Source organism: Anolis sagrei, chromosome 2 (assembly GCF_037176765.1).
Source record: "Anolis sagrei isolate rAnoSag1 chromosome 2, rAnoSag1.mat, whole genome shotgun sequence".
Taxonomy (NCBI): Eukaryota; Metazoa; Chordata; class Lepidosauria; order Squamata; family Dactyloidae; genus Anolis; species Anolis sagrei.
In genome coordinates, this window is record NC_090022.1 from 11,171,246 (window position 1) to 11,194,713 (window position 23,468).

A 23,468-nucleotide genomic window follows, 5' to 3' on the forward strand; every position below is an offset into this window, starting at 1 on the left:
AGTCTCTGATGGTTCAAACAGTACAAATCCCGATAAAAACACTTCCCACATGCCTGGCATTTGTTTGTTTTTTAACTTTTGTGAATTAGGTGGTGCTTCCTAAAGGATGAAATGTGAGTAAAACATTTCCCACAATCCATGCATCTGTGTGGCTTTTTTCCTGTGTGAACTCTCTTGTGGCTCACAAGGGCTGAACTTCGAACAAAACATTTCCCACACTCCTGGCATTGGAATGGCTTCTCTCCTGCGTGGAGTCTTTTGTGGTTCACAAAGGCTGAGCTGTAACCAAAACATTTCCCACAATCTGGGCATCTGTATGGTTTTTCTCCTGTATGAGTTCTCTGGTGGCTTACAAGAGATGAATTCTTAGGAAAACATTGTCCGCAATCCTGGCATTTGTATGGTTTCTTTCCTGTATTGATGCTCCGGTGTTTCTGGTGTCTCAACAAATAGGAACTGCGGGCAAAACTTTTCCCACATTCCAGGCACTGGTATGGCTTCTCTCCAGTGTGAAGTCTTTTGTGTTTCAACAAGTTTGAACTCCAAGCAAAACATTTCCCACACTCCTGGCATTGGTACGGCTTCTCCCCTGTGTGGCATTTTTTGTGGCTCACCACGGCTGATCTGGAAACAAAACATTTCCCACACTCCTGGCATTGGTATGGCTTCTCTCCAGTGTGGAGTCTTTTGTGCTTCACCAAGGCTGAACTGTCAGCAAAACATTTCCCACAGTCCTTGCATTGGTATGGCTTCTCTCCTGTGTGGAGTCTTTTGTGCCTCACCAAGTGTGAATTGCGACCAAAACACTTCCCACACTCCTGGCATTGGTACGGCTTCTCTCCTGTGTGCAATCTTATGTGGCTCACCAAGGCTGAACTGTAAGCAAAACATTTCCCGCACTCCTTGCATTGGTATGGCTTCTCTCCTGTGTGGAGTCTTCTGTGGCTCACTAATTTCCCACACTTTTGGCTTATGAAATTCTCGGTTCCTTCAAAGATTTCTTGTTGGCTCAGATCTGGCAGTTTGTAATCAGCAACACATTTTGCTGATACTTTCCATTTACAATGGCTTTTCCCAGCACTGAGTGTCTTGTGAAGTATAAGTCCCATATTTTGGGTAAAACACTGCCCACATACATTGCATTTATAGGGCCTTTCTCTGCCAGAAGCTCCATCTTCTCTGTGGCTTTGCTGGCGTCTAGGAAGGCCCCCATTTTGTCCCAATTGCTTCCTGCGTTTGATGTTCCAGTTATCTGCTGTGAAGAAGGAGGACAGAAACAATCATTCTTCAGTGTATTATTTATTTATCGTGTCAGGAGCAACCAAACAATTGTATTGCATATTTAACAAACAGAATGCATGAGTGATAAGGACTCTAGGGAAATTGTATAATCATCATCATCATCATCATCATCATCTTTATTTATACCCTACCACCATCTCCCCGAAGGACACTTGGGGTGACTAACATGAGGATAAGACCAAAGATACAATACAGCAAAATAAAGTGCAAAATACAACAAAAATTTCCTCACAATAACGTACTTACAGTGGCGAAATAAAACAAGCAAAGCAAAATAACATAATAGAAAATCGAACACAATGGGCAAGTCAAATGGACAAAATAAAATGATAAAACCCTATATGATGTAGGAGTAGAAAACGTGTATTTGAGAGGAGCCACAAAAAAACAAACAGTACATTTAGGCCTTTAATTTAGGATGGGGGAAAGTGCATGATAAGGACAACACTGTAGATGGAACAGACAGAAATGGGACGAATGGTAACAAAGGCAGAACAAAAGAGCCAGGTTTTCAGATCTTTCTTAAAGGCAGCTAGAGTGGGGGCTTGCCTAATCTCATCCGGTAGTGAGTCAGGGGGCCACAGCCGAGAAGGCTTTCTCCCTTGTTCCCACAAGTCGTGCCTGAGATAGAGGAAGGGGCGAAAGGAAGGCCTCCCCCGAAGATCGAAGAGATTGGGCAAACTACAAGAGAGGAGATTCCATCTGAACATGAGGAAGAACTTCCTGACTGTGAGAGCCGTTCAGCAGTGGAACTCTCTGCCCCGGAGTGTGGTGGAGGCTCCTTCTTTGGAAGCTTTTAAGCAGAGGCTGGATGGCCATTTGTCAGGGGTGATTTGAATGCAATATTCCTGCTTCTTGGCAGGGGGTTGGACTGGATGGCCCAAGAGGTCTCTTCCAACTCTTTGATTCTATGATTCTATGATTTGTGGAAGGAGATGCGGTCATGAAGGTAGGTGGGTCCCAAACCATTTAGGGCTTTATAGGTGATGCTTGTTATTTAACCTGTGTGAATTCTGTGGTGCTTCCTAAGGGATGAAGTGTGAATAAAACAGTTCCCCCAGTGTGAACTCTTTTGTGACTCACCAAGTGTGAACTGTCAGCAAAACATTTCCCAAACTCCTGAGATTGGTATGGCTTCTCTTCTGTGTGGACTCTTTTGTGGCTCACCAATTGTGAACTGCGACCAAAACATTTCCCACATTCCTGGCATTGGTATGGTTTCTCTCCTGTGTGGATTCGTTTGTGGCTTACCAAGTTTGAACTGTTAACAAAAGACTTCCCACACTCCTGGCATTGGTATGGCTTCTCTCCTGTGTGGAGTCTTTTGTGCCTCACCAATTGTGAACTGTCAGTAAAACATTTCCCACACTCCTGGCATTTGTATGGCTTCTCTCCTGTGTGGAGTCTTTTGTGACTCACCAAGTGTGAATTGTCAGCAAAAAATTTCCCACACTCCTGGCATCGGTATGGCTTTTCTCCTGTGTGGACTCTTTTGTGGGTCACCAATTGTGAACTGCGAGCAAAACATTACCCACATTCCTGGCATTGGTATGGCTTCTCTCCTGTGTGGACTCTTTTGTGGCTCACCAAGACTGAACTCGCAGCAAAACATTTCCCACACTCCTGGCATTTGTATGGCTTCTCTCCTGTGTGGAGTCTTTTGTGCAACACCAAGTGTGAACTGTGAGCAAAACATTTCCCACACTCCTGGCATTGGTATGGCTTTTCTCCTGTGTGGACTCTTTTATGCTTCTTCAAGCCTGAATTGTCAGAAAAACATTTCCCACACTCCTGGCATTGGTATGGTTTCTCTCCTGTGTGGAGTCTTTTGTGGCTCACCAATTGTGAACTGTAAGCAAAACATTTCCCACACTCCTGACATTGGTATGGCTTCTCTCCTGTGTGGAGTCTTTTGTGCCTCACCAAGTGTAAACTCTGGAGAAAAGATTTCCTACACTCTTTGCTTATGAAATCCTCAATTCCTTCAAAGATTTCTTGTTGGCTCAGATCTGGCAATTTGTAATCAGCAATACATTTTGGTGATACTTTCCATTTACAATGGTTTTTCCCAGCACTGAGAGTCTTGTGAAGTATAAGTCCCATATTTTGGGTAAAACACTCCCCACATACATTGCATTTGTAGGGCCTTTCTCTGACAGAACCTCCATCTTCTCTGTAGTTTTGCTGATGTCTAGGAAGGCCTCCATTGTGTTCCAAATGCTTCTTCTGTTTGGTGTTCCAATTATCTGTTGTGAAGAAGGAGGACAGAAACAATCGTTCTTCAGTGTGAGTGATAAGGACTCTAGGGAAATGGTCTAAGAAGGAGATTGAAATGATCCATAAAACAACATAGATTTGGAGGAAAAGGAGACACAAGTGCTGTCCTCTCCCACCTTTTCTTCAGTAAAGATGGACACTGTTTGTCTGCCTGGAGCCTCTAAGGGAGATGCAAATAATATATGCTCCGAAGGCTATCTTTTCCTCAGCCCAGCCTGGTTTTTAATTCTGTCTCCTTCTTTCTTGGGGAATGGATGCTTTTCCCCTTCACGTTGGCCTGATAGGTGTCTTGTGTCCAAATTTGGTGTCAATTCATCCAGTGTTTTTTGAGTTATGTTAATCCCACAAATGAACATTACATTTGTATTTATATAGATAGGGCATAAATCTTGATTAAATGTACACACCATCTAATATGGGAAGGGTCCTTGTTGTGGTTGTTAGTCCTTCTGCAGATTGGTCAAAACTTAACTCTTATTATATCAATTCCCTGATTATATTCAACTACACCATACACCATTTCACAATTGTTCCCTCCCTTTTATTTCTCTCCCCCCAACCTCCGGTTCTCTCTTCCCATGTTCACTCAAGGGTGGATTATTCTGCTCTGATGTAGAAGATCCCAGAGAAGGGAACAAAAAAAAGGAATGAATGCAGAACTCAACCAGATATAGTGACATCCAGGTAACGCCACACTTGGCATCAGTTTTGAGAGAGTGGATATTGCCTCCATCCCGGTTTGTGAGGAATTACAAGACTGTACATTAGAGGTAAGAGCTGGTGATAAATAACAGAGACTTCTTGGAAATACCATTCTGTGGATTTTTCAGGCAATTGCTCTGGTTCCAATACCTGGTTAATTCTGCCTTGCTTTTACAGGGGAGCTGCATCTTCTTCACATATGAGAATTTAGGGAATTGGCAGTGGATATATTATATGGACCCAATTTGAAATAGCTAGATTTCTTCAATTGTGAATCTTATTTATTTATTTATTTATTTATTTATTTCGGGGACTTTTACCCCGCCCTTCTCAACCCCTGAGGGGGGACTCATGGCAGCTTACAAAGAAGGCACAATTCGATGCCTATACAAATTACACATAATATACAAAGCCATAGCTAAAACAATTATCACAGTTAAAGGAGCCCCCGGTGGCGCAGTGGGTTAAACCCCTGTGCCAGCAGGACTGAAGACCGACAGGTCGCACGTTCGAATCTGGGGAGAGGCGGATGAGCTCCCTCTATTAGCTCTAGCTCCTCATGCGGGGACATGAGAGAAGCCTCCCACAAGGATGATAAAACATCAAAAATCATCCAGGCATCCCCTGGGCAACGTCCTTGCAGACAGCCAATTCTCTCACAACAGGAGCGGTTGCTCCTGACACGACAAAAAAAAAAATCACAGTTAAAAACAATCAAAACAATCAGTACATAACATGTCATATAAAAACTATAAAAAACTGTTCTCATGCTCAGCACTTTGTCTTTTCAGAGTTCCATAGTTCCATTCCATTAATTTCCGAATCATTGTCAAGTCCTTTCTTTATCTGCTTGATTATCCGAATGCCTGGTCCCAAATCCATGTTTTCAGTTTTTTCCTAAAGGAAAGGAGCGATGTTGCAGATCTAATTTCCCCGGGGAGTGAATTCCAAAGGTGGGGGGCCACCACCGATAAGGCCCTGCTCCTCGTCCCCACCAATCTCACTTGTGACAGAGGCGGGGTCGAAAGCAGGGCCTCCCCAGAAGATCTTAGACTCCGGAGTGGGACGTAGAGGGAGATCCGTTCAGACAGATACACTGGGCCGGAACCATATAGGGTTTTGTAGGTCAAATCCAGCACTGTGAATTGTGCTTGGAACTGGATCAGCAGCCAGTGGAGCTGACACCACAGGGGGGTGGTATGCTCCCTGTATGACGCTCCGGTGAGCAGTCTGGCTGCCTCCCGCTGGACTAGTTGGAGTTTCCAAACAGTCTTCAAAGGCAACCCCACGTAGAGTGTGTTGCAGTAATCTAATCGGGATGTAACTGCAATGAATGACACCCTCACCACTTGAAAGAGAGGGTCATAAAGTTTAATTACTTTTTTTTGCAGACCGTGCAAAAATAATCTGCGAACCCCACCTCCTCCAAGATGAAGTGAACCACCTAAACTGTGCTCCACAGGCCAATGGAGACTCCACCGCAGACATCAGAAGAGCTGCAAGACCAAGAACGAGCCACAAGAGTAAAGACAAAGATCCACTGAGAGGAAAAGTGTTCTTGCCATACATCAAGGGAACCACTGACCGCATAGGGAAGCTGATGAGGAAACACAACATACAACTATCTACAGACCCACCAAGAAAATCCAACAGATGCTACGTTCAGCAAAGGACAAGAGGGATCCTCTCACTTCTGCAGGAGTCTACCGTATATCATGCAGCTGTGGACAAGTCTACATAGGGACCACCAAATGCAGCAGCATTGCCCAAACACGAATCAAGGAACATGAAAGGCACTGCAGACTACTTCAACCAGAGAAGTCAGCCATAGCAGAGCACCTGATGAACCAGCCTGGACACAGCATATTATTTGAGAACACAGAAATGCTGGACCACTCCAACAATCACCATGTCAGACTACACAGAGAAGCCACTGAAATCCACAAGAAGCATGTGGACAATTTCAACAGAAAGGAGGTGTACAGAAATGTTTATTAAAGAGTGTTTATTATACTGTATTTAAACTGTATTTATGTATTACATTTATTGCCATGGCCTAGCTGTGAGGGATAGGTTGCCATGGTGACAAGACACAGCCTCAGAGGAGGTGGGCGGAGCTTAAGGAGGAAAAGGTTTGAAAGTGGCAGTTAAGCTCCAGTCAGTGGCCGGAGAGCTGCTGAGAAAACACTGAATCTTTTGGGTGGAGATTCAGGGAATGTGTCTGTAGCCAGTGTGCTATAGGGAAAAACTGAATCTCTTGGAGATTCAGGGAATCAATTGGTGACCAAAGTGGTTGCAGAGAAGGACCCGGTACAGGGGGTTGTTGATTCTGAATTAAGAATCAAGGTTTGGCTGGGTTTAAGCCTGTTGTGCCAGCTGTGAAACCTTATGAAGTGTTTGCCTGAGTTTACTCATGAAACCTTACTAATGTAACCAGTCAAGATTCGTGCCTCTTGTGAAGAAACAATCAAATCTGATATACCTTGCTTGTTCTAATAAAATTGTTACTGTTCTCCTCAAGCCTTGCCTGATACAGTTTCTTCTAAGTTGAACATCCTGCAATAATAAAGTCAGCCAGAAACAGTCCCTTTATAAAATAGTTCCTAGGCTGATATTGATCGTTGCCCGGCTTCCCTCATAGATAAGGTGGCAGTGGGTGCTTTACCACGTGCACCTTCACAATTGGTGGTATTCGGTGGGATTAGTGCTTCTTTACATTTTTGGTGGCAGACGACGGGATTCGTGTAACAACTAATCGAGTGCCTTAAGTTTAATTTTAAAATAAGTTGTGAGGTAAAAGTTGCTGAAAAATGGCTACCAGGCGGCAGAGAAAGCTAGCTGAAGAAAGAGAGGGAGACCAAGGAGAAAGTTCGGGCTCTGAGTCAGAGACAGAGCCAGTGCCTATGACAGAAATGGCTTATAAATACAAACTGGAGATGGAGGAAAAACGATTAGAGATGAGACGATTAGAATTGGAGATGGAAAGAGAGGCGAAACAAAGAGAATTGGAAGAAAAACAAAGGGAAAGAGAATTTGAAGAGAGACAAAGAGAGAGAGAATTGGAACGGGAGTTAGAATTGAAGAGAATGGAGTTTGAGCTAGAAAAACAAAGGTTGGCTTTGGCACAAACATCCAGTGTTGTCCAGGAAGGGAGATCTGGAGTGGATACCCCAGATTTGACAAAGAAATTCCCAAAATTTACAAAAGGAGATGACCCAGAGAAATTCCTTATATCTTTTGAGAGATGTTGTCGAGATTTTGGGTTAGCTAGAGACAAATGGATGATATACCTAAGGCCTCAGATAAATGAGAAGCTTTTACAGATTTATGGACAGATGCCGGAGGAGTCTTGTAGAGACTATGATCTGTTTAAGAAACAGGTTCAACAGGAATATAGATTGACTCCTGAATATTATAGATTTAAGTTCAGGACGTTGAAGAAAGATAAAACACAAAGTTTTGCTCAGGTGGCCTCTAGATTGTCTCAACTGTTCGATAGTTGGATAAAGACGTCTGAGGTAGAAGATTATCAACAGCTGAGGGAACTTTTGAAATTGGAACAATTTTTCCAATTAGTTCCTTATGAAATTCGTTGGGTGATTCAAGATCGCAAGCCATCCACGATTGTAGAGGCAGCGGGTATGGCAGATCAAATAACAACCTTGAAAGAAGGATTTAAAAGGGAAGATCTGCCAGGGGACAAAAGAACAAACAGGCAGCCATTTTATTCACAACAAAAGCGCCCACAGCAAGAAAAGGGTGCTGACTTAGAAGACACCACCTATAGGAGGCAGAGTGTAATAAGACCAACTGCTCCTGAGGTAAAACGACGGTGCTTTCAATGTGGAGAATGGAATCATTTAAAATATCAATGTCCCCTGTTAAAGAAGGAGAAAACAACCCTCTTTATAAATAAAATGAAAGAAACACCAAGGGCAGAAGCAGATACTGTTTCAAAGGAGAGTTCAAGCTCAGAGCCTCAAGAGAAACAATGTTTGTTCATCCTGTCAGGCAGCCCATCTAAGGACTACTTAGAAACCATTTCTATTGATCACAAAGACAGGAAAGGACTCAGAGATACAGGTTCCGAAGTATGCATCGCGCACCCTGAAATAATACCTCAGAAATTTCAACAGCCAACCTCTGAAATAAAATTAAAAGGTTTAGGTCCCGCGATCCCGACACCCGTGGTGACCTTGCCAATAGAATATAAAGGATGGAAGGGTATGTGGGATTTTGCAGTCAGTCCTGACATACCATATCAATGTTTAATTGGAAATGATTTGGCTGAGGAGATTAAATTCTATAAGATGGCGTGTGGGGAGAAAGAATGTAAAAATGAAAGCCCTGAACAAAAAGCCATGTGTTTTGCCATACAACAAGATGGGGATGAGAGCCCAGAAGCCAGTGCTACAGTTGCTGAGCTTGTTAAGAAGACAGGAGGAGTTGAGGAGATTCGGCAGGAACAGAGAGCCGATGAATCTCTGAAACCTCTATTTGCTTTAGCTCAAAACCCCACAGTATTGCCAGAAGAACAGCCCTCCGAGTTTATACTGAAGAATGGTGTCCTATATAGAGAATCCAAAAGTGTAAACTCGACAGAAAGATCAGTGACATGTAGTCAGATTGTAGTGCCTCAAGGTTTTAGAGAACAGCTGATGAGGGTGGCACACGAAAACCCTCAAGGTGGACATTTGGGCATAAGAAAAACCACGAAAAGGATCACTAAAAACTTTTATTGGCCTGGCATGTTCCAGAGGATCAAAGAGTTTTGCCAATCCTGTAACATCTGCCAGAGATTGAGCACTGGGAGGGATAAAGTTAAAGCTCCTATGATCCCTATGCCAATAATTGGAGAACCATTTTACAGAGTAGGCATTGACATTGTAGGTCCTCTCTGTAAACCAAGCAGACGTGGTTACCGTTACATTTTAACCATGATTGACTACGCAACAAGATATCCAGAGGCTGTAGCTCTGACTAACATCGAAACAACTACAATTGCAAATGCCCTGCTGTCCATTTGGGGAAGAACTGGATATCCTAGAGAACTGGTCTCGGACTTGGGAACCCAGTTTACTTCCAAGCTTATGTCGAAATTGCTGGAGTTATGTGGAATTAGACACCTGACTTCCACAGCATATCATCCGCAAACAAATGGACTGGTTGAGAATATGAACAAGACTTTAGTCAAAATGATAAAGTCTTACAGTCAGGAAAGGCCTTATGACTGGGACGTCAAGTTACAACAACTGCTGTTCGCCTACAGGACCGTCCCTCATGACAGCACCGGCTACAGTCCATTTGAATTGCTGTATGGAAGGAAAGCTCGTGGTCCGTTAGATCTGTTAAGAGAATATTGGGAAGAAAGTCCGGCGAAGGATCCTGTTCCAGTGACGGAGTATTTAAGAGATCTTCAAGCAACAATGCAGCTGGCTAGAGACATTGCTCAAGAACATTTGCTTGCGGCTCAGCAGAAACAGAAAGACTATTATGACTCTACTGCTAAGCCAAAGGTCTTCGACATCGGAGATGAAGTTTTATTTTTATCTCCCAACAAGGCCAACAAGCTTCAATTAGATTGGTCTGGACCATGGAAGGTCATCAGAAGACACAACCACATAAACTATGATATTTTTGATGAACAATCCAATGTAGAAAGAAGAGTCCATGTAAATATGTTGAAGCCTTATGTTGTAAGATCTGCAAATGTATGTTTTGTTGTTTCAGAAGAGGAATCCGGTCCCTTTTCTTTTTGGGAGGGTGATCGTGAACAGTACAGGAATTTAGATCGGGTAGATATGAATGTAGAATTGTCCCTACCTCAGAAAAGAGAGGTTGTAGAGGTTTTAAATAAATATAGGGACATATTTTCGGACTTGCCAGGAAAGGTCCAAGGAGTCCAGCATCGAATAAACACCGGTGATGCTACTCCTATTGTATCTCCACCCTACAGGGTTACGGGGAGAATTAATGAATGTATTGAAAAAGAAATTAGGGAAATGTTGGACCTAGGGATTATTGCTCCATCGGTTAGCTCTTGGGCTTCACCTATAGTTTTAGTGCAGAAGCCTGATAAAACAATTAGGTTTTGTGTAGACTATAGGAGGTTAAATAAAGTGACCCAGACGGACACCTATCCTATGCCACGTTTAGACGATCTACTGGAAAGGATGGGGAAGGCCAACTTTATTAGTAGCATTGATTTGACCAAGGGGTTTTGGCAAGTGCCCATGGCACCACAAGACCGTCACAAGACCGCTTTCCGGACCCAAAATCGATTATTTGAATTTTATGTCCTTCCTTTTGGCCTAAAAAATAGCCCGGCCACATTTCAAAGATTAGTGGACAATGTTTTGAGTGGACTGGGGTCTTTCTGTGTAGCCTATATTGATGATATAGGGATTTTTAGTAATTCATGGAGAGATCACCTTAATCATTTAGATCTGGTGCTAAACAGGTTGAGGGAAGCAGGGTTAACCGTTAAAGCTTCCAAGTGTAGGATAGGATATAAGGTTACCAAATATTTAGGACATTTAGTGGGAGGAGGTCATATTCGACCTGATCCTACTAAAGTGGCAGTTATACACCAGTGGCCAGTGCCCAAAACGAAAAAACAGGTTAGGGCATTCCTTGGATTGGCGGGTTACTATCGAAAATTTATCCCATCCTTTAGTAATCTGGCAGCCCCTCTTTCGGATCTTACTAAAAAGAAGAACCCGAACCAGGTAATTTGGACTCCAAATTGTCAGACTGCCATGGATCAATTGAAGAAATCCATTACTTCAGATTCTGTCCTAATGGCACCAGATTTTGACAAGCCCTTTATTTTGACGTGTGATGCTTCAGATACTGGGCTTGGAGCTGTCCTAAGCCAATTGGATGTAGAAGGAGAAGACAGACCCCTATTGTTCTTAAGTAAAAAATGGCATTCTAATGAGTATAGTATGTCAACAATTGAGAAAGAATGCTATGCCATTATCTGGTCAGTCAAGAAACTGAAACCGTATTTGTGGGGTAGGAAATTTACTTTGCAAACAGACCATGCTCCCTTACGATGGCTAGATAATGTAAAAGGTACCAATAACAAACTGTTAAGATGGAGTTTGGGTTTACAAGATTTCATATTTGACATAAAACATGTTTCAGGTAAACAAAATGTAGTTGCGGACGCCTTATCAAGGATTCCATAGGTTAAAGGTTTGTATATATGTATAGTTGAAATGTACCTAACTATGATGCGTTTCCCTTTCAGAATTGATATATGTATATATATTGTTAAATGTTATGTAGGATTATTTTTGCTATTCTAGGATTAAGAAATGTGCAAAAATATTTTTCTGGGGGGGGGAAGGTGTACAGAAATGTTTATTAAAGAGTGTTTATTATACTGTATTTAAACTGTATTTATGTATTACATTTATTGCCATGGCCTAGCTGTGAGGGATAGGTTGCCATGGTGACAAGACACAGCCTCAGAGGAGGTGGGCGGAGCTTAAGGAGGAAAAGGTTTGAAAGTGGCAGTTAAGCTCCAGTCAGTGGCCGGAGAGCTGCTGAGAAAACACTGAATCTTTTGGGTGGAGATTCAGGGAATGTGTCTGTAGCCAGTGTGCTATAGGGAAAAACTGAATCTCTTGGAGATTCAGGGAATCAATTGGTGACCAAAGTGGTTGCAGAGAAGGACCCGGTACAGGGGGTTGTTGATTCTGAATTAAGAATCAAGGTTTGGCTGGGTTTAAGCCTGTTGTGCCAGCTGTGAAACCTTATGAAGTGTTTGCCTGAGTTTACTCATGAAACCTTACTAATGTAACCAGTCAAGATTCGTGCCTCTTGTGAAGAAACAATCAAATCTGATATACCTTGCTTGTTCTAATAAAATTGTTACTGTTCTCCTCAAGCCTTGCCTGATACAGTTTCTTCTAAGTTGAACATCCTGCAATAATAAAGTCAGCCAGAAACAGTCCCTTTATAAAATAGTTCCTAGGCTGATATTGATCGTTGCCCGGCTTCCCTCATAGATAAGGTGGCAGTGGGTGCTTTACCACGTGCACCTTCACAATTGGTGGTATTCGGTGGGATTAGTGCTTCTTTACAGGAGGAAACCGTGAAAATGAACAAAATCTGGCTATGAGTATTAAAAACTTCTAAAATTATAACAGCAAAACAACACCCAAACACAGGGAAACTCCAGAGAGGAAACAATCAGGGACAGCTAATCACCTCTCAACAAAAGATTTCCCCAGGCACTAACAAGCTACACCAAAAAAACCTGCTAATCAAGGTGGTCAGTTGAAACATTCACACCTACCTCCAAGAGACAAGAGTCCTTTATCCCACCCTGGTCATTCCACAGATATATAAACCCTTCTTCCTAGTTCCAACAGACCTCACTACCTCTGAGGATGCTTGCCATAGATGCAGGCGAAACGTCAGGAGAGAAGGCTGAGAGGAGATATGATAGCCATGTATAAATATGTGAGAGCAAGTCACAGGGAGGAGGGAGCAAGCTTGTTTTCTGCTTCCTTGGAGACTAGGACGCAATGGAACAATGGCTTCAAACTACAAGAGAGGAGATTCCATCTGAACATGAGGAAGACCTTCCTGACTGTGGGAGCTGTTCAGCAGTTGAACTCTCTGCCCCGGAGTGTGGTGGAGGCTCCTTCTTTGGAGGCTTTTTAAACAGAGGCTGGATGGTCATCTGTCGGGGGTGATTTGAATGCAATTTTCCTGCTTCTTGGCAGGGGGTTGGACTGGATGGCCCAGGAGGTCGCTTTCCAACTCTTTGATTCTATGATTCTATGAATGCCTCTAGAACATGGCGAGATAGCCCGAAAAAACCTACAACAACCCAGTTTAATTACTGCTACATGCCTCTCCCAGTGCACAAAAAATCCCAAGCCCCAATCGTTCACAATCACAGAACACAGAACGCATTATGTTGCAGGTCACCATCTTGCCAATGACTGGGAGAGGCAGTGTACAAAGAGAGCTTAGCTTCAGACATGCAGATGCTAGCCTGCCTTGTTGGGAAGAAAAACAAGGGTGAATAACTCACTGATAATAAGATGCATAGCCATGTCTGTGTATCCAAAGCCAGGGGAAGTCTGCTCTTTTCATGATCCCTTCTCCGGCCACTCTCTCCAGCCAATCTGCTTCCTCGCTCTCAGTGCCTCTCTCTCACACACACACTCTCGGGGGAATAATGATTGATTTTCCAGGGAGTCCAGTTGCGATAATTGCATGTGGTATGCTTGGACTTGACTCCCATTATAGAATCATAGAATCATAGAATCAAAGAGTTGGAAGAGACCTCATGGGCCATCCAGTCCAGTCCCCTGCCAAGAAGCAGGAATATTGCATTCAAATCACCCCTGACAAATGGCCATCCAGCCTCTGCTTAAAAGCTTCCAAAGAAGGAGCCTCCACCACACTCCGGGGCAGAGAGTTCCACTGCTGAACGGCTCTCACAGTCAGGAAGTTCTTCCTCATGTTCAGATGGAATCTCCTTTCTTGTAGTTTGAAGCCATTGTTCCATTGCGTCCTAGTCTCCAGGGAAGCAGAAAACAAGCTTGCTCCCTCCTCCCTGTGGCTTCCTCTCACATATTTATACATGGCTATCATATCTCCTCTCAGCCTTCTCTTCTTCAGGCTAAACATGCCCAGTTATGGAAGTCTTCCCACTGGAGTCCAGATTGGTGTTAACGTTGCAGCTGCTGAGACACCAAGTCAATGCATTCTTCTTCTTGAAGGTTTGGGCGTCTTAACCAAAACCCTTCCATGCATCTAGTTTAAATTATTTTTAAAATATTGTAATTCTCTTAAAATGTCTAAATATTTTCATCATTTCCATTTGTTTTCTCAGTTTTCCTGGATGCCTTTCCCAGATCTCTATATGGAGAGTGGAATATTGAAAGGTCCAGGAAGTCATCACACAGACATTAACCACGAAGGAAGTAAAACACAAAAGCCACAGTCCCACCTGAGGCCCTGAGAAGGTCCCAAAAGGAGGTTTAGGTCAAGAAGAGAAGCTGTAATAGTTTCTAAAACATGCCACCTTGAAATAGCAAATCAGCTGATAGAAAAAGCAGGGAGATTGTTCTCTGTATCAGAAAGACTAAGGGGCCCATATATTACTAGCATGTCATATATTTCTAACATATGCCCTGCCTTGAGGACCCTCAGTGATTGGGATGATTTCAGAAAATTGCTTCCACCAGAGAGCTGTGACTGGGATCCTGCATTTTGAAAAAGAAATCCTCATCCGTGAGGGAGCCTTACCAAGAGAGTCCACCATCCCATGGATCTCCTCCATGATCTGTACGTGCAAGGCTTTCTGATCAGGATTCAGAAGAACCCACTCCTCCAAAGAGAATTGGACAGCCACATCCTCAAAGGTGATTGGGCCCTGGTGGGAAAAGAAAACATTTCCTTCTCACATAAGGACTACGAAGAATAATAATAATAAGAAGAAAATCTTTGAAATTATTTACATTTCTGTTGGTTTAATCTTTCCTTTTTCAACAGATGTTTGATGACTGAGCCTAGAAGAAATGACCCCCAGGCAGCTACTTTCCTCCTCTCCCAGGAATCCTTCTGCTTACCTGATTCAGTTCCACTCCATCACAAAGGGGAAGAAATGACTGAGGATTCGGCAACAACATCATTTCAGCCCCTGGGAGAGAGAGCAAGGAGTGGAAGGCTGATCACAGAAACATCTCTCAGAGGTGACAATTAAAGTCCTGAAAAGAAACCTATAAGGAAATGGCCCTATAAACCAGGAGCATTCTCCAGCTCAGGAATATGTAAAGTTTGGGAGTTTATGCCATTTTATCTCAAGCAGTTCTTTAAGAAGCTTGGATTGAAACTAGTACTGGGCTTTGTATTTCAGTATCTAAAATTATTTTTCGTTTCACCTGGGAACATACCGAAGGGCTGATATTTCAGTCCCACCCAATAGAATGCAAATGTAGAAGTATAAAAATAAAGGAACTCCAAATAACACTGAAATTGTACCTTTTGCAACCAAATGTTACCTATATACTCATCTCAAGGACAAAGGATCCTGAATGTATGCCTTCTCTAGCTCAAACGGATTGTGGATTTGTTACAATCTCCTGAAGGGGAAGTTACACCAGAATAAAAGAGCAAAACACCCCAAAGGGTTCCTTCTTACCCTCCAAGGCTGCAGCCCCTTCTCCTTCCTGCTGGAGCTCCTCCTGCTGGAGGCTCTGGGTGGTGTCCAATGGAGGTTTCTCAGATGAAGGGATGTCAGTCAGGACTTCAATGCAGATATTTTGGGCCTGGAAGAGCACAGAGTATTGCAGAAGTAGTATGGAGAAAATTCAAGAAAATTACTGACCTATGTGCAGAAACTGCATGGACTTCTACATTTACAAAAGTCTGTGGTGGCTCCTCGGCTGTGGAACGCCCTTCCCATGGACATAAGATCAGCTCCGACGTTAATGGTGTTTCGAAAAAAGCTAAAAACCTGGCTATTTGAACAGGCATTCAGATAAACAGTGCAATGAATATGATGAATATAGGAACGGAATTATAGACGACGAATTGGATCACGATTCTAGTTACGAGACGTTGTTGTGTTGTTATTGATGTGCCATTACTGTATTTTGTGCTTTCATGGTTTTAAATCGTTTATTGCTATTTTGTTATGACTGTTTTTGCTATGTTGTGAACCGCGTTGAGTCGCCTACGGGCTGAGAAACTGCGGTATACAAGCAAAGTAAATAAATAAATAAAAGAATAACTCTGAGTTTGAAACAAATGCCATACTCCCCCTCCCATCATTTTCAATGTGGGGTCAACAAATTTGAGTAGACAGCAACCAAGCTTACAGTGGATATGGAGGTGAGAGCAGGAGGGGCAGAGCGGGGAGGGGGGGGGAAGAGGCCGAGGGAGCAGAGTCCGGCTTCTCCCACACATCTGCCCCATCTTGGAAGGGAGGCAGGATGTACGTTTAATGTATCCATCAGTCCCAAGGCGAGTGAAGCCAAGAAGCAATGCTCTCACCTGTCCCTCCTGCTTCTCATCCTCTTCCCGACTCAGGAGGAAGCCTTCCGCCAGGGCCATCGCCTGGGAAGAGGTCTCTGCCCCACACTCTCGGACCCAGCTCCCCATCTCTGGGGGCAGGATGCTCAGGAACTGCTCCAGGATCACCAGGTCCAGCATCTCCGCCTTGGTGTGTTGCTCTGGCTTCAGCCACTGGCGGCAGAGAGAGTGGAGGCGGCTGCAAACCTCTCTGGGTCCCTCGCCCTCTCGGAAGGAGGAATGCCTGAAGCACTGACAATCTATGTGTGAACTATAAAGGTCCACATTAAAGAACTTATGTGTAGTTTTTCCCCAGGATGTCCCAATGCTCCCAGGTTCCACTTCAGGTCCAGTTGAGTTGGGTTTCTCCATGCTGGACTACTCTTTGATGAGGAAGCAAACTGGATCCAAAATGCTCTTCCTCCTTCTTCTCTGAAGGGGAAGAAATCCCTGAAGAGGCTCTAGTCCAGAATTCTTAGGCAACAATCACATTTCCTCTGTGAAATAAAGACAGATTTAGACAACAGGCTTCGAGAGGCTTTTTAGTGGAAAGTAAAAAACCAAGCCCCTTATTTATTTCAGAGCCAGGTAATGCTGGGCCCTCCTTCAACTTGGGCCTCTGCGCCTCCAGACCCACCTGGCCTCCCATTGAGCTCCCATTCAGTCCCAACCCATACTGGATCCCCCCATGATTCCTTCCACTGATGCCTCGTGATCCATAGCCTTCCTTGTGAAGAAGAACCAAGAGACAAAAATCAATATAATGACTAAAGTAAAATATTTGGAAATCCAGATGACAAACAGAAACTCTGAATTATTTAAGCACTCAAGGGGGGAAAAGAGGACCCAGGCAGGCAGAGGAGTGGGTTGGGAGGGGAGGGATTGGGAGGCATCTCTCTGCCTGCCTCTCTTTCCTCCGAAGGATCTCCTGGTTGGAAAAGTGACAGCCCCTTATTTATTTCAGAGCCAGGTAATGCTGGGCACTCCTTCCACTTGGGCCTCTGCTCCTCCAGCCTCCAGACCCACCTGGCCTCCCCTTGAGCTCCCATTCAGTCCCAACCCACACTGAATCCCCCTGTGATTCCTTCCGCTGATGCCTCGTGATCCATAGCCTTTCGTGTGAAACCAAGAGACAAAAATCAATATAACGACTAAAGTAAAATATTTGGAAATCCAGAAACTCTGAATTATTTAAGCACTCAAGGGGGGAAAAGAGGAGTGGGTGAGGAGAGGAAAGCATCTCCTGGCTGGAAAAGTGACAACCTCGCAGTCTGTTGTGCTGACCCCCATCTCTTTGCATCAAGCCCCCTTTTCTCCATGGCCCACCTGGCTCAAGGCCAGGCTCCATCCATCTCCTTCCAAGGAGGAGAGCTTAGGAAGTGGTTGTTCTCCTTGTTCTCGGTCAGGGTGTGTTAGGAGTCCAACCTGGGAGTGAAATAAGCCTGGGCCAACTTCTGTCCTCCCTCCAGGTGTTTTGGGCTGGGAAGAAGACTCACCAGAAGGAGAGGAAGAAGGAGAAGGAGGAAAGAGAGAGGCTAAGAGGAGGAGGAGGCCAAAGGAACAGACTCCCCTCTCCCAGCCAGGCAAGGAAGGGTGAAGGGGAGGGGGTTGGGTTCCTAGAGGGGCAGGAAAGGTGTGTACAAGGAGGCCCACTTCCTTCCTGCCTCTCTGGGAACCACACTCCCTCCACTTAACCCTTCCTTGCCCAGCGTTCCACTGGAAGGAGGGGGAAAGAGCATCTCTCAAAAGGTCTATTTTCCCCAAACTCCACCAGTGTTCACATTGGGCATATGGAGTATTTGTGCCAAGTCTGGTCCAGATACACCATTGTTTGAGTCCACAGAGCTCTCTAGATATACAAGCTCAACGTCCACCAAACCCTTCCAGTATTTTCTGTTGGTCGTGGGAGTGCTGTGTGCCAAGTTTGGTTCAATTTCCTAGTTGGTGAAGTTCAGAATGCTCTTTGATGGTAGATGAACTATAAATCCCAGCAACTAAAACTCCCAAATGACAAACTCAATCCCCTCCAACCCCAACCGTATTCAGATTTGGACGTATTGGGTATTTGTGCCAAATGTGGTCCAATGAATGAATATACATCCTGCTTATCAGATATTTACATTACAATTCATGTTGTTGTTCATTCGTTCAGTCGTCTCCGACTCTTCGTGACCTCATGGACCAGCCCACGCCAGAGCTCCCTGTCGGCCGTCACCACCCCCAGCTCCTTCAAGGTCAGTCCAGTCACTTCAAGGATGCCATCCATCCATCTTGCCCTTGGTCGGCCCCTCTTCCTTTTGCCTTCCACCTTCCCCAGCATAATTGTCTTCTCTAGGCTTTGCTGTCTCCTCATGATGTGGCCAAAGGACTTCATCTTTGCCTCTACGCTCCTTCCCTCCAATGAGCAGCCGGGCTTTATTTCCTGGAGGATGGACTGGTTGGATCTTCTCGCAGTCCAAGGCACTCTCAGCACTTTCCTCCAACACCACAGATCAAAAGCATCGATCTTCCTTCGCTCAGCCTTCCCGAAGGTCCAGCTCTCACATCCGTAGGTTACTACAGGGAAGACCATGGCTTTGACTAGGCGGATCTTTGTTGCCAGTCTGATGTCTCTACTCTTTATTATTTTATCGAGACTGGACATTGCTCTCCTCCCAAGAAGGAAGCGTCTTCTGATTTCCTGGCCACAGTCTGCATCTGCAGTAATCTTTGCGCCTAGAAATACAAAGTCTGTCACGGCCTCTATGTTTTCTCCCTCTATTTCCCAGTTGTCAATCATTCTTGTTGCCATAATCTTGGTTTTTTTGATGTTTAGCTGCAACCCAGCTTTTACAATTCATAACAGGAGCAAAATGACAGTTCTGAAGTAGCAACAAATATAATGTTATGGTTGGGGGGGTCACCATAACATGAGAAACTGTATTAAGGGGTCGCGGCATTTGGAAGGTTGAGAAACACTGATCTGGAGTTTTGGAGTGTGATGTCATCTCTACACAGATGACGTTCAACTCTATTACTCTTTGCCACCTGCTGCTAAGGAGGCTGTTCAGGTCCTGAACTGGTGCCTGGCTGCTGTGATGGTCTAGATGAGGGCGAACAAATTGAAATTGAATCCAGACAAGACAGATATTCATGGTCGGTCACAAGGCTGAACAGGATACAGGGTTACAGCTGGTGCTGGACGGAGCCACACTTCCTCTGAAGGCAGCATGAGAGTTCTGGACTCACCGCTGAGTCTGGAACCCCAGGTTTCAGAGATGGCAGGGGAGTCTTTGCACTATTAAAACTTGTGCGTCACTTGCACCCATACCTTAGGAAGTCAGACTTGACCATGGTGGTCCACACTCTGGTTACATCTTGCATAGGCCACTGCAATGCACTATACGTAGGGTTGCCTCTGAAGACTGTTCAGAAGCTTCAAGTAGTCCAACCTTAGACAGATGGTTATGTATAAGATGGTAACCAGGGGGAAATGATTAAATGCTTGAGCATACTGAGGTATAAATATTCAATAGTATTGGGTTGTTGTAGGTTTTTCAGGCTATATGACCATGTTCTAGAAGTATAGCCGTGTTCTAGAACATGGCCATATAGCCCGGAAAACCTACAACCCAGTGATTCCAGCCATGGAAGCCTTCGACAATACATTCAATAGTATTTTTGTACCTTTGTATTATGTAATGAGAAGTCAAAGGTAGAGGTTTTCGGGAGGGAATGGGTAAGTGGTGGAATTGGGAAAAATACTTGCATTTTGATTATTGAATTTTGAAGATCGTATGTTTCTATCTATGTGGTGTGTGTGTAAGTGTGTGTCTATATATGTGTGTATATATATGTATAACATTTTTTTAAAAAAGAGTATAAGTTGAGGGTGGGAAATGCATTGGCTACTGGTACATTTCAAAAATAAAAATAGATACCAATAAAATAAAATAAATTGAGGCATCAGTAGGGAAAATGGTTTTGAATATTTACATAAAACTGTAATTTAAGATAACACTGTCCAACTCGGATTAAATCATTTTTGTGGCTTCTCTGAAGCTTGCAATTCTGGGGCAGAGGCCACTTCAAACAAATGGACCCAACAGAAATGCAGAATGGAACTGAAAGAACACCAATGAGAATGATTAATTATTAATTTATTATTGTTCATACTTTCTCCCAGTCAGGGATTCTAGGTTTACAGGAGATAAAATAGATACAGGTTTGTTTTTGGTTTTTTTTAAATTATGCAAAAGTTTAAAATATAACTAAAATAAAATAAAATACAGAACCTTTGAAGGGCGAACAGCAAATATAGAAAACACAGAACATGGAAGGTCTTTTTTTTCTGTCCAATCACCACCCAAAGACCTGAGGAAACAAAAGGATCTTCACTTGCCTACAAAAAGATGGCAAATTGTAGTTGCCCACTTTTTGCCCATAAAAGGGACATTGTCTGTCCATCCATTCCGCTCTCATATAAACGCAATTTTTTACATACTGTAGTTTCACATATTGTCAAGAGATAGATTCCCACCTTTTATGAGCAAAGCTTGATGTTGTATTGTCCGAGTCAAAAATATATCTGATGAACAAGTTCTTTCATTTTTTTTCTGACTTTGAAAGCGTTTCTTCCTTTTAAAAAAATATCTCCCTTATTTATTTCCAATGTGAATTAAAATACAATGAAGTTTTCAATCTGAAATTGTGTCTGGTGCCATTAGTTATTTAATTAGCTCACAAAGTAGTATCCTCTATCATTCAGCAACTGCTATAAAACAAAAGTCTTAGTTTACAATTCATAAAATAGGCGCATTGCCTCATTGCCCTCAAAATCATGTTCAATTTGTCTGAACACATAACATTTAATAACTATTCCCTTTTAATTCTATGTCAAAAACTGTTACGCCACAGAAGAGATGCAAGACTGCAATCTGGGACCAGCTTGAAAGCAGCTGGATAAGAATCAAAGGAACTGGCAAGTAAAATGATCAAAGGTCTGGAGAACAAGCCCTATGAGAATCGGATGAAAGAGCTGAGCATGTTTAGCCTGCAGAAGAAAAGGGTTAGGGTTCAGAGACATAATGAGGATCATGGAAGTCATAGGGAGGAGGGAGCAAGCTTGTTTTCTGCTGCTCTGGAGACTAGGACGCGAAGCAGTGGCTTCAAACTACAAGAAAGGAGATTCCACCTGAACATGAGGAAGAACTTGCTGACTGTGAAAGCAGGAGCAAAACAGGCTTCAAACTACAGGAGAGGAGAGAACTCAGAAAGCTGTTCAGCAGTTGAAGTCTCTGCCCTGTAGTGTGGTGGAGGCTCCTTCTTTGGAGGCTTTTAAACAGAGGCTGGATGGCGATCTGTCGGGAGTGCTTTGAAGATTATTTTCCTGCTTCTTTACAGAATGGGGTTGGACTGGATGGCCCTTGACGTATCTTCCAGCTCTATGATTCTATTCTCTTTTTCTTTTTCACTCTGCTTTGATAGCTTTGATCACTCACATAGACTGGGCTATTATTTTTGTTACATACCAAAAACAACATCTAGTTCAGAAGATAAAAATCAAGGGCAGGTTTTGGGCACAAATTTGTGGCTTTGATTCAGATATGTCAAGGGCAAAACTTAGGGACATGGAATAAACAAGTATTTTCCTCTTTTAAAAATGCGTAATGGGAACACAATTAAGAAGAATCAGAGAGCAGGAGTGGGTCTGCTTATTTAAGTGATTACCACGCGGGTGTAAATTGCATTGCTGATCTGAAAATGTTTACACCTATACACTCATGACATAGCCTGAAAAAAAGCTGGGGAAGAAGGAAGAGCAGAGCGGTGAAGGACTCTCTTTCCTTATTCAAACTGAGGAAAGAAAGGCAACCATCCCTCCTCTCTCATCCACCTTCTCCTCTTGCCGCACGTTGGGTACCTTTCCAAGAAATTACCAACTCTACTGTTTCTTTGATATGTATTTCTCATCTCAAACCCACGTAGTATAAAAGCTGCCTCAATTTCTTTAATTACAGTATTTGTATACTGCTTTTCTCACCCCTGTGGGGACTCATTTGGAAAAGTTACCATGCACGCAGAGAAAGAAGTAGAAAGGAGGTGCGCACATGTGCGGCAAGTGCAGGGAGGGAGGCACACACCTCCCTCCCACTTCCTTTCGCTGTGCATGTGAAGTGGGGGGGGGGGGGCAGGGGACAGTTCCACCTTGTCTCCTGTGCTATTCTAATAATATAATATAATATATTCTATATACATATAATATTTATAATATTATAATGTAATGCAATATAATACTAATAATAATATATTATAATTATATATTAATATTACATGTAATATTACTAATAATATTACAGTATAATTGATATAGTACAATATAGCAATATTTAAAACTGATATTGGACTATGCTAATAAAATATTGTATGTATATATACCTTGTAAGCCGCTCTGAGTCTCCTTCGGGGTGAGAAGGGCGGCATATAAATGTCGTAAATGAATGAATAAATAAATGTGTCCTTTCTGCTCTCCACATAGAAACCAAGCATGTGCTTCCCTCCCTACTATTGCACACCTCCATGCGTGCACGCCTTCCTTTCTCCTTCTTTTGCTGCATGTGCGGTAACTTTTAACTTTTACAAACAGAGTCTGTTTTTATATTACATGGGGGAGAGATGAGAAATACATATCAAAGGAGCAGCAAAGTTGGTATTTGCCTGGAAAGGCACCCGGCATGCGGTGAGAGGTGAGGGTCCAGCCGCACGCCTTCTTGCCAGGACCCTCACCTAAGTATAAGCAGAAGGAAGCTTTTTCACCCTAAAAAGGGGGCTGAAAAACCCGGCTTATACTTGAGTATATGCAGCACACTTTAACTATCTGAGGGATTGTCACAGGAGGCTTGTTTTCTGCTACTCCAAGATCAAGATTCTACCTTAGGGACTTAAATGACAAGAAAAGGGAATCTACCAAACTTCTCAAAGCATTCTGTTGAAATCAGATGTTTACCCACAAAGGTTGATGAGGGGAAAGACAGTCCAGCCTCATGGTGATATCGGTGTCCAGAGAACCAAAAGAGTTCTCCAAAATAGTCCCAAGTCAAACAAAGCAAAACAAAAAACAAAAAAAACTGAACAAGAGTTCAAACCCAAGAAGAGAGTTGTCT

The 23,468-nt window shown here is 43.3% G+C and overlaps 1 pseudogene; it reads right to left on the reverse strand.

Moving 5' to 3' along the window:
* Window positions 1–1,271: 1,271 nt before the first annotated feature.
* Window positions 1,272–23,468, reverse strand: part of LOC132766022 (zinc finger protein 721-like) — a 45,629-nt pseudogene continuing 23,432 nt past the window's right edge.